General features: G+C 37.0%; 1 protein-coding gene across 22 annotated transcripts in view; it reads left to right on the top strand.

Moving 5' to 3' along the window:
• SCEL (sciellin) overlaps positions 1-18,795 on the top strand; it is a 297,545-nt gene that overhangs the window by 3,310 nt on the left and 275,440 nt on the right. For 2 of the 22 annotated variants that reach the window (XM_077855299.1, XM_077855297.1), the window contains exon 2: positions 8,197-8,260. The exons of the other annotated variants lie outside the window; for them this stretch is intronic. The gene's annotated coding sequence lies outside the window, so the exon portion shown is untranslated. The remainder of the gene's footprint in view (positions 1-8,196; positions 8,261-18,795) is intronic. 22 annotated transcript variants of the gene reach the window in all.

Raw genomic sequence — 18,795 nt, 5'->3', positions numbered from 1 at the left:
CAAAGAATATTACATTGCACTAAGGCAAATCCTGGCTCTGACCCCTTTTATAAAGGAAACACATGCGTAGTATTTTTTAGTCTTTGTGGTTGGTAATCATGTTCATTTCTCAAAAGCATCTCTCCTCAACGATCGTGCAAGACTATGGCTTCATCTTTCATATATATGAACATAGATTTTTGTCTCTCCTTCCTACTTGAATTGCAAACCTGGGAATACAGTTTTCTGAACTCTTAGAATTTATATTTTTTTTTGTACTTCATATCTTTAAGGATATGTTTTTTGGTGGTGGTTCTTTTTTTTTTTTTTTTTTAAAGGAAGCCATCAGTGCTGATGTAGTAAATAACAGGCAGAAACCCTAAAGTGTATGTAAGAGGACAATGATTGATGTTGTTACTTTCATTTAAAGGTTAATGTTGTGCTACAGCTATAAGATTACAAACACAGGAAGCATGTATGTTATGAAGAATAAATATCAAGACTGCTGAAAATGCTATGGTCAAGTCAGGAGTTGGATTTGTTTCCCAAATTTGTACAACAGTATTGAACATTTAAAAACGAAATTGATAGCTGAGACCATTTTAAAACAAACTTAGTAGCTAAGAACAATTTGGAAGAAAAAAATGCTCAAGTTTGAAGAGTGAATAAATATTTCACTCTTTGGTAACCTTCCGTTAAGGACCCATGATTCTACATTCTTGACAAAATGACTATGTGCACTTTAAAATGAAAATCATTTTATGTACATATTTAAATCTCTGAAATGAACAAAAAAATTCAACATCACAATTTAAATTCTTTTAAACAAAAATTACATACTGGATCCCCTAGATATCTCACCCTTTTGTTTTAAACAAATGTTATTTTTAGAGCATTGGAAGATTCACTAATTTGTAGGCATGAAGAGTTTATGCTTTTTTCTTTTTATTCATATTAGTTTTTAATGATACAAATTTAATGTCTACGTTTTCCTGTAAATAAAAAATTTAGATGCTAGGGGGCTTGAGGTGTATATGGATATTTTCAGCCCTGAAAAAAATTATTCTAAATGTAAAGATATTCCTTGAAGTATGTGAAATTTAATAAATATTTGAATGCAAGTCATATTTTAAGAATTTTGTTGTTGTGATGCATTTTAGACCAAAAGCTTTCACAAATGATAAAGTCATATAAAGTGTAACTCTTTGAAAGAGAAATGTAAGAACCTTGCATTTTAACCTTAAAAACTTCACTCTAGCTTATAAATTACTAAGTTGGCCAGTATTACTAAGGTTAGTTTAACAATTAAATCATATCTCCCTAAACCCTAATAGACTATTGAAATTCTTATACAATAGTAATTTTATCACATCAAAATCTCCTTGAAATATATTATTTTTAAAATACTTCTTGGCTGGAACACCTGGGTGACTCAATTGGTTAAACGTCTGCCTTTGGCTCAGGTCGTGATCTCAGGTCCTAGGATGGAGCCCTATATAGGGCAGAGAGTCTGCCTATCCCTCTCTCTCACTCTCACTCTCACTCTGTGCTCTCTCTCTCTCAAATAAATAAATAAAATCTAAAAAAGAAAAGAAAAGAAAAGAAAAAAGAAAGTTCTTGGCTAATTCAGATATTGAGATATATCTAAATGGCTCTAAAATTATTACACTAGATGTGATCTTATTTTAAAGACATGTAATGTACCCTCATTCAGGCTATGTATTCTCATCAATAAAATGAGGTTAATAAGAGCACCTACTTTATTAAATTCTTTGAGGATTACATTATATATATGAAGGCCTTGCTTAGCACACTGCCTGTGGGGAATAACTATTATTTTTAATAGTATGTATGGTCTCCCTTATTTGAGGTATGTCCCAGTCTTGTGCTAGAGGAAGAAACAGTTATACACTTTGAGTTAGATATACTTGGATTTGGAAGTATGTTTCTTAACAGAGTCCTTTAACAAATACAGATTTACTATATCTTGATATGATAAGAAGAATAGAATCCAAAGATTACATGTTTCCCTAAAACACTCTGCTCTTGTATGATTTGTTAATTCACAAAACATATTGCTTACTTTCATTAAATTCAGGGAGTTTTTAGAATTCTAACTGATGGTTGCATTTTTGACACACAATAGTCAAAACAGATTATAGTTTCTTCTCAATTGGCTGATGGCTATGGTATACTTCTAGGGTCAAAAATTATATACCATCCATGGCTCACTTTCTCTGCTAATTTATCTGTAATTAACATCAAAGTCTTAGCCCCACCTAGTTCAACTTCCTGTTTTGATCAATATTTTTACTTTTATACTTTGAAAGTAAAAATAAGTTGAATTACTGGTTCTTCATAATTAATTATCTTAAAAAGATTTTTCCTCTTTTTATCACATCAAGTTTGGCTTCAAACTGGGCCAGAAGCTGTTTAAGTTTTTAAAACATATAATAGATGAAAAATAGTTCATACTTTCCTAATTTTTGGTGACAGTATTTTCTTAGTTTAGACAAAATAATCTTATCTGTATGAAGTCACATACTGGGAACGAAATTATGTGGTAGAGCAAAGACAACATTGTTTCTAGAGAAAAACTGTGGCTTCCACGCAAGTATTCCTAGAGTCTACCTCTACATGCAGGTGGGATGGAGTACCAATAATTTGCTTATCTGTTCTTGAGTCCATTCTTCTCCCATTTCCCTGCTCTGCTCTGTACAGCAAGGGAATGAGTCTGCAAACTGTATTTCCTAGGCTCCTTTGCCAGCTAGCTTCAAGTTAGATTCAGCCAATGAAGTAAGACAGATGGTTTGAAGTCGGAAGAGGGGAGAAACCATGCCTCCCAACCTCCAACCCCAGCCTCTCTTTCTGCTTTGGGCAACATCACTGTGATTTAACTCCTGCTGGGCAACTTTTCCTTCCATGATCCAATTCTAGCCAAGTAACCTTTGTTGTAGAACTAGTTCTCATTGGGACCTGGTAATCTCCAGGAATCTGGTAATAGCATTTCCTCCTTTGGCCTCTCCAGCTCTAGGCATTATAGTGGCTTCCTGCAGATATCAATCCTTAGATGCCTTTGTCCTTCCTTGGGCTCTTCAGCTCCTTCACTACTGTTGCAATTAGTTCCTTATATTCAGTTCCCTCTCTTAATGACCTGGCATGCGCTTTTCTGTTTTCCTGTTTGGACCCAAGTGATACAGACAGTGTTCCATCCAAATAATAGACTTGATTTAGCTTCTCAGCCAGATGATGGCATTTTATCATCTCATATTTGGTCTGTAAAGCTTGTGCATCTGACCTCAGTCAGCAAAATAAAAACCTGATTTGAAAACAAAATTGATTAATTCGCCACACCCAATCCAAATCCACCCCCATCCCCTTCCTTGCCTGCCTCTATTTTAAAGACTGGAAAAGGTGGAATATACTCTCTGTGAGCCTCTCCTGCATTTAGGGCTGGCTTTCGGATGCAATTCAAGACAGCAAGTTCAAGGAAAATTTGTTCTTAATGCTTCTGTCTCTCCACCTTAAAAATGGGCAGGATGGCTGACATCTGTAGCCATGAGACAAGAGGTAGGAGATAAAGGCCAAGAGCATCACTAACATTGGCCTTGACCTTAAAGAATCATTGAACAAAGTTTCAAACTTATTTTTATGCAAGAAAAAGAACTCTAAATGGTCTTAGCTGCTGTTAATGAAGTATTCTGTTACTTATAGATTAAAATGTTCCTACTCAATACACCAGCTCCAATATCTGGTCAGAGTGTGATTTCTATCTAGCTTCTATGAGTAGTCTGCCTGAAAGAAGAAATATTTATAAAAAAAATAGTCAAAAGCATAAAAATCCACTCATTCCCATGGGTCCTAAATTTTCCTGCTTTATCCAGTCAAACATCAGAAAGTTCACTGAACTATATTTTATATCATGCCTTTGGATTTATTAATGATTTGTGCAGTGACATGCCTCCCCGATAACCTTCCAGATCTGAGGCACTTATTCAGCACTTATTTGCTGCTGTGAGGGTTGACGGCTGGCTGCTGACAGATAGGTCCCTTTTCATAAGTTACTCTTGGCTTTAGGGAGCTGTCTCAAAGTTCCACTCCATCCCCAGAAGGAGTCTGCATCAAATAACAGGTAGGTGTGCTGTACAAAGATCTGGACCTCTGACCTTAATTCTGAAGAGCCATTCCAGCTCCAGAATTCTTCATGGAATTAGCTAAAGTCTTTGTTGCAACTGTATTTCTGTTCCATTTCTTTCTCTCTCTTGACCCATCCTACTTTCCTCACTTATTCACAGGCAGTGTTGTTGAAAGCACTCTACAATAAACTTCCTACATGTATGTCTCCACTTCTAAGTCTGTTCCCAGGGAAACTGACTTAAGTCATTTGGTATGAGGGGTGGTCTAAAAAAAGTGAACTTGAAAATGGATATTGGAGCTTGATTATCCACTGGTTGGTTGGCAATGGGGATCCCATCTGTGGTGGAGAGTGTCTAGAGTGACCCCATGATCTCCATTTCCTAATATACATGCCCTTGTATAAGCCTTTCCCCTTATGTGGGGTACGATCTGAAAATTTCCTCTAACCAATAGAATATGGCAAAAATGACAGGATGTGCACTATTACACATATGTGATTAAGTTAGTATTATATACTCACTCCCATCTTACTGGGGCTTCCTCTTCCTTGCTGACCCAGAAGGATCAAGCTGCCATCTGTAAGCTACCACATGGAGAGGTACAGAAGGCAAGGAGCTGATGGTAGCCTCTGGCCAACAGCCAATAAGGACTGAGTCCCTCAGTCCAGCAGCCAACAAGGAACTGAATTCTGTCCAAAACGATATGGCTTTGGAAGTTGTTCCTTTCTCAGTTGAGTCTCAGATGAGATTGTAGCCCCAGCTGACACTTTGATTGCAGCGTTGCAGAGGACAGAGCTAAGCCATGCCCTAAGTCTCCTAATGTATAGAAACCATCAGTAAGTATGTGATAGTCAACTGTTAAGTTCATGACAATACAATTATGCAGCAACAAAAAAATATAACAGACCATCACTGGTAGGGTGAGCGTGATAACCCTGAGATGGGTAGAACTGTGTGATTGCTGAAACTTTCACTGGAGGTGAACTAAAACGGGATTGTTGCAGATGGAATGCACTTGTAGATGAAACAGCCCAAGCTTTTGAGAGGCTTAAGGAAAATGTTCATTATATAAACAATGGAACTAGATTGCTCTTGCTGAGCACCATAGATGTACTAGCAAGAGCAATGAAATGCTGAAAGTTAGGGTTCCAGTAGTTTGAGGCATGTCAGACATCTCCTACAGAGTAAAGGGTAAATTATCATATCTCACACTTCCTACCACAAAGGAAGGACAATGCTTGCTAGGCTTTTCTGAGTCCACAGGCATAATATTTACTTGAGAATATTGCTCTGACACATTTCCTGAATGACACAGATGGCTGCCAGCTTTAAGTACTGCCCAAAACAGTAAAGGGCTCTGCATCATCTCTTCACTGTGGAGAGAGCAGGGTTACTTCTTGGACTATACATGACAGAGCCTATGATATTAGATATATCAGTGATGGGGAAAGATGCCATAGAATGGGAAATTTCCATGGGAAAATCAAGAGAAGTACAGAGGTTCTGAAACAAGCAAAAAAAAAAACAAAAACAAAAAACAAAACAAACAAACAAAAAAAAACTCCCCGAAAACAAAAAACTTTTAGCAAAAAAAATCATACACTAAGGACACCTGGGTGGCTCAGTGGTTGAGTGTCTGCTTTTGGCTTAGGGCGTGATCCCAGAGTCCTGCATGGAGCCTGTTTCTCCCTCTGCCTGTGTCTCTGCCTCTATGTGTGTGTGTGTGTGTGTGTGTGTGTGTGTGTGTGTATGTATCTCATGAATAAATAAATAAAATCTTTTTTTAAAAAAAAAAAATCATACACTATAGGAAAAAAATGGCTTCTGGCAGGCTATTTGAACCCTGAGACAGAGTACCTCACCATGAGATGTCAAGTTGTCGAACTGCCTATTAGGAGATAAGTTTTATCAGACCCACTAACTCCTAAGGTCCAGTGGGCCCAGCAAAACCTGTGGTCGGAATAAGTAATATATCCGGGCATGAGCAAGGCCAGAGCACAAGTAAACTGACTGATGTGTGGTCAGACTCCTACGTTCACAACTATTATTGCATTATTGCACTGATACATGCCTCTAAACTCAAACAATATGGCTGAGTGGGATTATGGAGCCCCTTAAGACTGGATGGTAGAGGAGTAAAAAGGCTGAGCTTGGTTCAAGCATAGGTTGATTTGGTAAGTAGGTGCAAGCTGAAATATACTGCTGCTACACTATGATCTAATAGTAGTGAGGCAAAATCCTCCCAATGGTTCACACTTCATGTACTGTCCATGTCATACATTTTGCACATAAAGAACAGTGGCCTGAAATAAGACTCATAGACACTGGCAGATGGCTTTGGTAATTGGTAGTAGAAACTGGAAGTAGAAAGATTGAAAGATTGGGGATAAGGAGGGTTGTGGAAGAGACATGTGAATGGACCTATGGGAATGAGCACAAAGTGGTAGTCTTTGAATCAAATCACATGGTGATGCCTATCAGAGAACATCCCATTATGGTAGAGACAATGAATGACCACATAGACAGGATGGATTCCAACAGTTGATATTTGCTAGCTTCTGCTTTTGTCTACCCCTTTGGGGGCACAGGGAACACATGCACAGAGTAGCCATGGTGCAGAGATGGAAGTTATGCATGGAGCTTATAGTTCTATGCCTTAACAATGCTGATCTAGCTACCGCAACAGACAAATGTACAACCTGCCAGTAAAAGAGACCAACAAACACTAAGCTGATACAGCACAATCCCTGAAGAAGACCAACCAGCCACTTGCAAGAAAATTGATTATATTACACCCTATAAAGGCCAGTGATTCAATTTGGATGGGAATGATACATATTCTGCTGTGGATTTGCCTTCCCTGCACACATTGGCCAAACCATTACCTGAGGCTAACAGAGTTCTGTTTCTAGATATGGGGTCCTGAAAGGCTTGTGTCAGACCAGGGGGTTCCCTTTATAGTAAGTGATGTATGGCAGTAGATATATGTAGTAGACTGAATTATGAGCCTCCTCCAAAATTATCCACATTATAATCCTTAGAGCCTGTGAATATGTTACCTTACATGGCAAAAGGGACTTTGCAGATATGACCCTTAGATGAATAGTATCCTGGATTATCCAGGTGAGTCCAATGTAATCATAAGAGCTCTTTTTGGTAAGATTTATTTATTTATTTTAAGAAAAGGGGTGCAGGGAAGAAGGGAATCTCCAGCAAACTCCCTGCTAAGTGCAGAGCCCCATGTGGGACTTTCACAACCCCAAGATGACCTGCGCCAAAATCAAGTCAGCCACTTAACCAACTGAGCCACTCAGGCCCCCAGCAAGATTCTTATAAAAAAGAGGCACAGGGTACCTGGGTGGCTCAGTCAGTTAAGCATCTGCCTTCGGCTCAGGTCATGATTCCAGGGTTCTGGAATTGAGCCCTACATCAAGCTCTCTGCTCTTCAGGGAGCCTGCTTCTCTCTCTTCCTTGCCTACCACTCTACCTACTTATGTGCACTCTCTTTCTTCCTCCCTCTCTTTGTCTCTCTATGAAATAAATAAATACAATCTTAAAGGAAAAAAAAGAGATAGGATGGTCAGACTAGGAGAAGGTAATGTGACAATGAAAACAGAGTCAGAGAAGATGTGATAAAGGAGAGGAGATAGATTTAAAGATGCCTTGCTGCTGGCTTTGACTGTGGGGGGAGGGCCATAAGCCAAGGAATACTGGCAGCCTCTAGAAGCTGGAAAAGACATGGAAATGAAGTCTTCCCTGGAGCCTCTACAAGAAATATAGTTCTGCCAACATCTTGGTTTTAGGACTTCTGACCATCAGTAATGTAAGATAGTAAATCTGGTCTATTTTAACTTAGCCACATGGCCTGAGAAGGTCATGGTGACTAGGGGCCCAGGACTCTCAGGAATGAGTGTGGGTGACCCTAACAAGATATGCCACCTAGACTAGCAGAGGTTCTAGCTGAAGGTAAGGGAGACCTAGGACAGGTGGGGAGGAGGGTCATTATGAATTTCCGTGGTAGCAGTGAGACTCTTTGTAGCAACAAGGACTGTGGTTTATCCTACTTATTTTCCTCTTTTAGGTTTCTGCAGGAAAAAAAGAAAGACAACCCAGAACCCTATATATGGGGTGAACTCTTTAGAGAAGTAAGTAAGATTGAGCAATGTCAGGAGTGAAGTGAAATGGATATTATAAGCTATTGCCCTGATTGATCGCCCTTTGTGATTGAGTCACTTACCTCCCTACAGTCAGACGTGTTGGCTGCTGACAGCTCACAGCTGAGCCTTCCTTCGAGTGTTGTCCTCAGCAGAAGATTATTGCTTCGACCATGGTTGTGTCCCCTCCTTGATATCCGTTTTGTTTGAGTGACTTAACATTGCAGTGGCACAAGACCCTGGCCTTATCCTTAATTTGGGAACAACTCTCCAGGTCATCCTAATTCCTTAGCTCTCTGTGGGTTTGGCTGATGCTTCTCAACTGATCCTTGGTTCAACTTCTCCCTCTACCTAAACTTGCTTTCTTCATTTCTTTACAGGTTTTATTCCTAAGTGTGCTCTCTAAGAAGCTTCCTGCATGCAAGTTCTTATTTCAGATCTGATTTCTTGGGGAATTTAAACTAAGACAGTTACTGTGATTAAAATATACAAAATTTGTCATTACATTTGCTTGAAATATTGATGGCATTATTCATGACATGCCATGTTCTAAATTTTTTCTTATACTTAAGCACTCAAAAAAATTACTTTCCCTAAAACCTACTTTTTTTTTTTTTGGTGAATAAAAATGTCTAATTGATCACGATTCCCTTTACAGTTGGCTTCGGAGAACAGTAAATTTGGTATTTGCTATAGTCCTTTCTCAGTTCTGATTTAAAAAATTATTTAAAAAATTTGCAGCAAATGGAAACAAAAACTTATCTTTATTACACAAATGGCTAAGCAAGAGGACAGAGTTTAATATAAAGCCGAAAAACCTCTTTTTTGAACCCCAGATATTAACAGTTTTAGCCATCCACTTTATTTTTTGTTTTTTTTTAAAGATTATTTATTTATTTATTCATGAGACACACACACACACACACACACACACACACAGAGGCAGAGACACAGGCAGAGGGAGAAACAGGCTCCATGCAGGGAGCCTGACGTGGGACTCGATCCCGGATCTCCAGGATCAGGCCCTGGGCTGAAGGCAGCGCTAAACTGCTGAGCCACCCGGGCTGATCAATCCACTCACTTTAATACTGTCAGAGTAGTCCTCCTTACATGATAGGGAAGAGATTGTACTCTCTGAAGGATGGAAGGAGGAAGGAACTGGTGCTATACATACCCAATTTCTGCTTCCTAACTCAACAATGAGGTAAGGTACTATTCCTTCCCAATCCATCTATCTTCTATCATCATTGTTTTTCCTGATGGTAGGACATTTTAGGCACCATGAGCAAAAGACATCAGTTGTAGGTGCAAAAGACAGCACCTGTTGTAGCTCAGCATGACCTGTTGAGGCCTCAGCTGAGGCAGTCAGCATAGAGGACAGAGGACTGTTCAAGAGGTAAGATGCATAGTAAAAAATGAGCTAATGTGGAGACTGAGAGAAATGGAGGATCCTAATGAGTCTCCTAGATTCTGGGTAGATAATGGTGTCATTCACTAAGATAGGAATCCAAGAAAAGAGGCTGTTTTGGGACAGGAGATTAAGAGTAATGTTTATCTTTTCTAACATATTTCTTGGTCTGAAAATAATTTAAAAGAATGCTTTTAGAGAATGTGATCACTCCCCAACTTACACATATTTCTCTGTCATTGATTTTTGGTTTGGTCCATTCTATTCTCTACACAGCTATCATTTTTTAAAACTGTACTATATGCAATGAAATATTATCCAGCAATAAAAATGGAGGCGTTTTTTTTTTTTTTAATTTTATTTATTTATGATCGTCACAGAGAGAGAGAGAGAGGCAGAGACACAGGCAGAGGGAGAAGCAGGCTCCATGCACCGGGAGCCCGACGTGGGATTCGATCCCGGGTCTCCAGGATCGCGCCCTGGGCCAAAGGCAGGCGCCAAACCACTGCGCCACCCAGGGATCCCTAAAAATGAACACATGCTACGACATGGGTGGACCTTGTAGATGTTATACTAAATGAAAGAAGCCAGACACAGAGATCACATATTGTATGATTCCATTTACAGGAAACATCTAGAATGGGCAAATCCATTGAAACAAGTAGATTGTGGTTGCCAGTGGCTTGGGAAAGAAGGGCGAATGGGGAGGGACTGCTTAACAGGTATGGTATTTTGGGGAGTATGGGGGGATGTGATGAAATTATTCTAGAATTAGATAGTGTGAATGATTACACAACTAGGCAAACATACTAAAACCCACTCAATTGTACACTTTAAGAGGATGAATTTTATGGTATGTGAATTATATTTTAATAGAACTTATTTTTAAAATCTGCTTCAAATCCTTCAGTGATTTTGTATTAGAACAACTAAAGCTAGCTGCTACCACAGACAATCCTCATGAGCTGCTTATTCTCTTTACCCTTCGGAGCTGTTCTACTACCTTCCCTGAACAGCTTTGTGCCCCAGGAGGCTAGAGCTCCAGTGCACTACATCACCTGGGCTCTCCTAAGGCTGAATTCTGATTGGGTTTGCCCAACTGGGGGCACCCTCTCAGGAGACTGAAAAACAGGAGAAAAGGCAGGTCAAGGTATTTTTCTGGCTCTTCCCCCTTCTTATGGCAATGGCAATGTCCCTTTGTGACTGGAGCTCCTGCTGGGCAGTTCCTCCTTCTTGGCATCAGCTCTCAGGGCTCTGATAACTGTACTTCCTTGCTGCCTTTTCAGCTGTAGGAATAGGAACAGCTTCTTGACTCCCATGTTTCTTCCCTTACCCTGTCCATACCTCTGAAAGGATTTCCTTCCTTAAAGTCTTTTAATTTGGGGCGCTTGAGTGACTTGGTTGAGTGTCCTGACTCTTGGTTTTGGCTTAAGTCATATCTCAGGGTTATGGGATTGAGCCTCAAGGCAGGCTCTGCTTAAGATTCTCTCTCTCTCCCTCTCTCTGCCTCTCCACCTCACCATGTGGACTTGCACAGAAGATCTGCTCTCTCTCTATCTCTCTAAAATAAATAAATAAATAAAATATTTTTAAAAAATCTCTTCACTTGAACCATCTGGGATAATTTGTTTTCGTGTAGAATTCTGATTGATAACCCCCAAACCTCACAGGCTTAACACAATAAAAGTTTACTCCTCAGATACACATTTACTCCTCACACATTTGATACAAATCCGATAGCCTTCTTTTGCTATCTGGACCTTATGACCTCCAACACAGGGCAGGAAAAGAGGGAATTAAAAGATTGCAGGGGATGCTCTGTAAGGCCAGGCTGATATCTATCCCACCTACATCCAATGCTCAGAACAAGTCACAGGATCCCAAGCTAACTGCTGCCATAGTGGTGTGGTGAACATATGGTATTATCTCTGACTAGTACCACAAAACTGCCTTCATGTTTTAATGAACTCTGTAGTAGGACATAAAAGATATGTCACCATCTGGACCCAGCCTACCTTGTTACCTTTATGGTGGCTAGTGCCCCATGTCATGCCTTCGCACAAGCTGTTTCCTCTGCCTGAGTTTTTATCCTCTCTCTTCTCCACCTGGATTACTTCAGAACTCAGCTCAATAATTAACTTCTCCAGGATACTTATTCTGACCCTTCCCAGGGTTGATTTAACTATTGGTCCTCCATGGTACAACCATAGTGCCAGGAAAACATCTCCATCATAACATTTATCATTCTGTGTTATAATTTCATTCACTTCTTCATCTCATCAATTGAGCTGTGAATTTCTTGAAGGCATGGATTATATTTCATTTCTACCTTTCCCAGTACCTACCATGGTAGTCACTATACAGATAATCATTTTAGATAGTGGTTCTTAACACATTTAGCACCATCCCACAAATTTGGAAATTTGTGGACCTGTTTTTCATTGTCATAATAACCAGGAAACCCTACTGACATTTAGGGTACGAGCTAGAGATAATAAACTTCCTTCAGTCCCCCACAATGAACTCTTTCCTGTCCTGCAAGATTTTCAATTGTACTCTTGGATCTTCAAATAGATGAAAAACCTGTTTATGTTGGCTTGCATCTGGAACCTAATCAGTTTTACATGTAAATGCTGTTTTGTTTTCTATTGGTATATAATCAAACCACCCAGAATTTAGAGACTTAAAACAGCAGAAATTTATTATCTTCTAAGTTTCTGTGTGATAACTGGCTCAATTGGCAAATTCTTCTGTTCCATGTGATGTTGAGCATTGCTGCAGTCAAATGGGCTCAGTGTGGCTGAAGCATCCAAGATGGCTCACTTTCACCAATGGGAGTTGATCTGGAGCTGTCAGTTGGAGCACCTCAGACCTCCTTCATGTGGCTTGGGCTTCTTCTAACATAGTAGCTGGGTTAACATTTATAAAATATTTTAAAAATAATAGATATTTATATATTTATTTATTTAATATGTATAGTAAGTATAATTACACACAACTCCAAAATATTTGTAGATAGATAGATAGAAGGGTAGATAGAAACAAATTTTCATTTTAGTTTTCCCTTAAATTAGTTTCCCTTAAATTGTGTTTTTTTCATTACATATAGTGATAAGTTATATTATTTACTAATTTAATATCAGGGTAGTAAAGAAGTTGTTACAAAATATTTGCTCTAAGAAGGAGGTGAAATAACAGAGTTGAAAAATTACTGATCTATGTTAAGTAAGATGATACTCTGGCATTCCCTTTTGGTTTCTGTATTTGTATTATCCAACACAAATCAACTCAAATCTCTAAAAATAATATGGGGAATATGAATAAATAAGAGAATACATAAGTATCTAGTTCTGTGTTTTTTCCAATTATTAACATGTATAATTCTCATAGAATATATAGTATTTATGTTCAAAACTGATTTTTCTCCCATAGAAATAGTTCTTTGTTATTTTCTAGTTTGATCCAGATGAATAAGAATGTCTAGATAATGTGTCATAACAACACTGTTATATTTTTTGGTGTATCTTAATAAGAACAGTTTCTTGATTTACCTACTGTTTAATCTTATTTTAGGAATAAGATGGAAATTATACCTACTGATTTTAGATTTTTGATATTGCAAACTGCTTTACCTCATACTAAGATTTCTTTTTTTTTTTAAGACTTTTATTTATTTATTCATGAGAGACACAGGAAGAGAGGCAGAGACACAGACAGAGGGAGGAGAAGCAGGCTCCATGCAAGAAGCCGGATGTGGGACTCGATCCTGGGAATCTGGGATCAGCCCTGAGCCAAAGGCAGATGCTCAACCACTGAGACACCCAGGCGTCCCATATTAATATTTCTTAAGAAAAAAATATCCTTAGACTTTTTAGTGAAGCCAGCCTATGTATAAATGTTTTTTTTTACCATAGCTTTCCTTAAAATATTAAGTTGAATAAATATTATACTTAGAATATTTTCACTATGTGAAACTAAATTCTGTAGAGCTGTAAGTACTGATAATCCATTCCTGTGATCTCCTACTGCTTATATAATACATTATTCTATATTCAAGGGTTTGTTTTCTAATGCTTATATTTTCATACCAAAATACATAAATGGGTCTTTGATAATTAAATCACTAGCATTTCCTGTGATATGATTTTTAAAACAAGTAGATACAAAACCCAAATAAATTCATTTAATGTCCTTTGATGTGGGGTTTGAAAAATGCTACCCTCCTGGTCTGGTAAGCATAGCTTTTGGATAGATTTTAACCATTGGTTCTGGTAGACATATACTATCCTCCTGATCTGGTAAACAGGTAATACCGTCCTGATCTGGTGCTACTCTCTTGGTCTGGTTGGCCGATTCTCTCTCTCCTCCTGGCTGGTAGACATGTTACTTCCTTGTGTGATAGATGCTGCTTTGCTGGTTTAGTAGACAAATGTTGCCCTTCTGGTCTGGCAAGGCAGTAGAAAACCAAGCTCTCCAACTAAAATAGTCCCATAAATCATCACTCAGCTTCTGCACAGGAAGCAGAGCAAATGATTCTGTTAGTTACCACTGGTGTAAGACACAAATGGCCCCTGAGAAGTATATCATGGACAGGATATTAGAGATATGATTACTTAACTACTGTTGCTACAATAGGCTCTGGTAAACACTGTCATTTTCCTTATAAAACTATTTTAAGGAGGGGCAAGAGAAATCCAGTTTCACATCAAGCTTTATCTTCATGCTTTATACAACTGAATGCTGCTGTGGGAACCCCATGAATATTTGACCACAGACAGAAAATCCCCACCCTAAGCCAACCACTGTGTCTATATCAATTTTAGTTTGGGGAACTAGGTCAGCCTCAATTCTAATGCGGCCAGAGAAAAATGAATCTGGCTCCTTATAAGTACAAACAGTGACTAATTTAACTGTTAATTTTTAAAACACTGCCAACATATAATATTGAAAGCTATTACAAATATTTTTGACATACTGTTTTGTCACTTCTCCTTTTTCCCCCCAGTGTTAAAAAGTTACTTAATCTTTGTACCATAAAAAAACCCACAAAAAAACCAAATAATTATAAATTATAGAATCAACTCACCAATATTATTTACAATATAGGTGCTAGTCTATTTGAGTTAATATAAATCTCTGACATTTAGAAGTTTATCCTTATTTCAAAGCAATCTAAAAATGAACATTGGCCTATCCTGAGTATGTTTACATAATGCTAGAAGAAATTAATTTTGTTGACAAACAGAAGTATTGTCTTAAAGTGTGTGTGTACAATACCTTGCCCAATGAATCCGTTTTATAGCCACCAGCACAGAACTGAGCACTATCTCTAAATTTTTTTCTTTTCTTTTCTTTTCTTTTCTTTTCTTTTCTTTTCTTTTCTTTTCTTTTCTTTTCTTTTCTTTCCTTTTTTCTTTTCTTTTTTCTTTTCTTTTCTTTTCTTCTCTTTTTTCTTTTCTTTTCTTCTTCTTTTCTTTCCTTTCTTTCTTTCTCTTTCTTTCTTTCTTTCTTTCTTTCTTTCTTTCTTTCTTTCTTTCTTTCGATTTTGTTTATTTATTCATGAGAAACACAGAGAGACAGAGACATAGACAGAGGGAGAAGCAGGCCCCCTATGGGGAACCTGATGTGGGACTCAATCCCAGGACCCCCGGATCATGACCTGTGCCAAAGGCAGATGCTCAACCACTGAACCACCCAGGCATCTCCTAAATTTCTTTCTTTAGTCTCACATAAAAACATAAAATAGTACAAAGGAAACTATCAACTTACTGTCCTATTCAAGAAAAATGCATCTCCCAGTTCAAAATGTAGCATGAAATACTTAAAAATTGTAAACACATTGGTCAGTAGTACTATTACAATTTCAGTATTCAAAATATTATAGTTATTTAATGGATTCTCACTTATTAGAATTATTAATTTTCATAATTCCACATATCTGATAACTATTGAGTATTATATACTACATAAATTCCACTGCTATGATTCTATACTTTATGTAATTGATGATAGAACAATACAGTTTTAGAGTACCACAGTAACAGTTTGTCTTATTTGATGTTAACTTGTTATTGTGGGTTTGTGGTGTAGCCCAATTAATAAATTTAAAAAGTCAAAATACTTCTGGGCCATTGTACTCTTTATTTGGCTACTTTAATATGACTAACATTCAGCAAGAAACAGTCCTAGTGCAGAAAGTAAAATAATTGAAGTGGAGAGCTAAAATGTGAGAGGATAAAGATAACTAGAGGTGTAGCAGAATTTTGCAGAATCGATTAGAACATTCCATTCTTATCCTTACCCTTTTATTCTACACACAGAAATTATCACTATGGCATCTTATCCTTTATGAGTGTGATAAATTATTTGTAAAAAAGAACCTCAATACGCTGATTCATTGTTACTATTTCTTTCCCAAGAGGATGAACTTGTAAAGTAGTGACATTTAAAGTTTATTGCTTATTACCAGCTCTGATAAAATGCATATTTACTTATAAATCTTCTGGTATACACCTATGCATGCATGCTAGGTAGGTACATAACTAAGGAAGAATGAAAATAATTGGCTTACATAAATTTTCAGTTGATATTTGGCTCTAATTATTACATGTTTCTATATTTAGGATTTTCTAAATCATACTTTATAGCTATTCTCTTTTTAAAAATTCAATTTCTGTAACAAATGAGCTAAGATCAATATCTCATATTTATATGGCATGCTATAGTTTTAAATATCATTTCCAAAATATAATTGCAAATAATGAAGTACTAATCACTCTATTCTAGATGAGGCAACTATGTCCAGAACGGTTAAAAAATGTGTCCAAGATCACAAAATTAAGATTTGGCTGAGTAGTGTATTTCATTCTATTATCATTTCCCATTATATTTTAAAATGGCATTTAGTATAATCTCTGAACCATGTATGACCTTTTAAACTGAGCTTGAATGGATTCTTTTTAAACAACTTGGACACATTACTTATCTCTCTGACCCTCAATAACCTCGTCTCTAATATGAAGATAGAAGTAGTACCTGTCTATGGGATTGTTGTGAGCTAATTCATGGAAACTCATACAACAGCGCTCAGCACTTAAGCATTCAGTAAATGTTAACCATCGCAATTACTGAGGCCACTGATCTTTATAGTCTTTTCCTTCATCCGTAAATAATCCTGCTTTTCGGGAGGAGATGGCCTTAATTTTCTGAATTCTAATTCCATTTTCTTTCCTTCAGAAGGTCTTCAGTATCATAGTTTTGGGTAGATTTCTTCCATTCTGCCTTACATAATTTTATTTATGTGTGTGTGCTGTTTGTGTGTATTTGTATACCTACTTTGAATTTCATTTTTAATGAGTTGCCTGTTCAAATTTTTTGCTATTTTTATTGGGTTATTTGTTGATTTGCATCCTCTAGGAAGTAGATGCCAAGCTGAACATATTTATTGTAATTACATTTCAAACTTTATGGAAGAAAGGGTGACCTGCTAGTAAAATGTAATGGGGATGGGAGGATTCTTTTCTGTTTTTGTTTTGTTTTCAGTGAAACTTTGTATTGCCATTGCTTTGGCTGGCTGTGTTGTAATGAAATAGTTGTCCATCTGGAGTGGGAAAGATACTGATATATCTGCCATTACTTTATGAGGTCATTTGTTACATTATCTTTTAAGAGTAGTATCCATTTTTAAGAGTTTCACTGTTTGTTAATGTTGAGAAGTAAAGCTGTCACCTTTATATTTTCCTGCTTCTGATTTTATGTGAGGGAAACAATACAAGGACACTACTAGATAGAAAGGAGAATTGCAGGCCAATATTTTGAGGAATATCAATGCAAAAATTCTCAACAAAACACTATACTAAATTCTACAGCACATTAAGATTGTTCACCATGCATGATCAGCTGGTATCCATGGGATGCAAAGAGGGTTCAATATATACAAATCAATCAAGGTAATGCATCATATTAATAGAATGAAAGGGAAGAATTATATAACTATCTCAATAGACACAGAAAAAGCATTTGACAAAATTCAACAGTCATTAATGATAACAAAACATTTCACAAATTAGTCATAGAAGGAATTTATCTCAACAGAGCTAACATCATATATGACAAGCTAACATCATACTGTATGGCAAAAAGTTGAAAGTTTTTTCTCTAAGATCAGGAAAAAGACAAGGCTCCCCATTTCTCTGCCCTTGTTCAACATAGTACTGGAAGTCCTAGCTAAAGCAATTGGCAAGAAAAAGAAATAAAAGGCATCAGAATTGGAGAGGGAGAAGTAAAATTGCCTCTATTTACAGATGACATGAACTTATATGTCAAAAATCCTAAAGAGTAAACTAAAAAACTGTTAGAACTAATCAATGAATTTAGTAAAGTTACAGGATACAAAATAAATATACAAAAATCAGTAGCATTTCTATACACCAACAACAAAGTTTCTGAAAAAGAAATTTAATTTAATTTAAATTTGACCAACAAGGTGAAAGAGCTCTACTCTGAAAAAAATTGAAGAAGACGCGCATAAGTGGAAAGATATCTCATGTTCATGGGTTGAAAGAGTTGATAATAATGAGTTAATTAATAAAGGATTAATCAACAATAACAAAATGTCAGTATTACCAAAGTCATTTATAGATTCATGGTAATTCAAGATTCCAATGATGTTTTTTACAGAAATAGAAAAAACACTTCTACAATTTATATGGAACTACAAAAGACCCCAAATAGTTAAAGAAACTCTAAAAATGAAGAACAAAACAGGCATCACTCTTCCTAATTTTAAGCTATACTATGAAGTAATAGTAATTAAAATAGTATGATACTGGCATAAAAACAAATAGAACAGTGAAACAGAATTAAGAGCCTCAAAATAAACCCAAGCATATATGGTCAATTAATATTTGACAAGGGAGCCAAGAATACTGAATGGGGAAAAAACAGCCTCTTCAATAAATGATGCTGGGAAAATTAGATATTTACATGTAAAAGAATGAAACTTGATCCCTATCTTATACCACTCACAAAAATTAACTTGAAGTGGATTAAATGCTTAAATGTAAGGCCTGAAACTATGAAATTCCTAGAACAAAACAGGAAGCTAACCACTTGACAT

Source organism: Canis aureus, chromosome 17 (assembly GCF_053574225.1).
Source record: "Canis aureus isolate CA01 chromosome 17, VMU_Caureus_v.1.0, whole genome shotgun sequence".
Taxonomy (NCBI): domain Eukaryota; kingdom Metazoa; phylum Chordata; class Mammalia; order Carnivora; family Canidae; genus Canis; species Canis aureus.
Note: the sequence above shows the minus strand (reverse complement) of the source record. Positions and strands in the feature narration are given on the sequence as shown.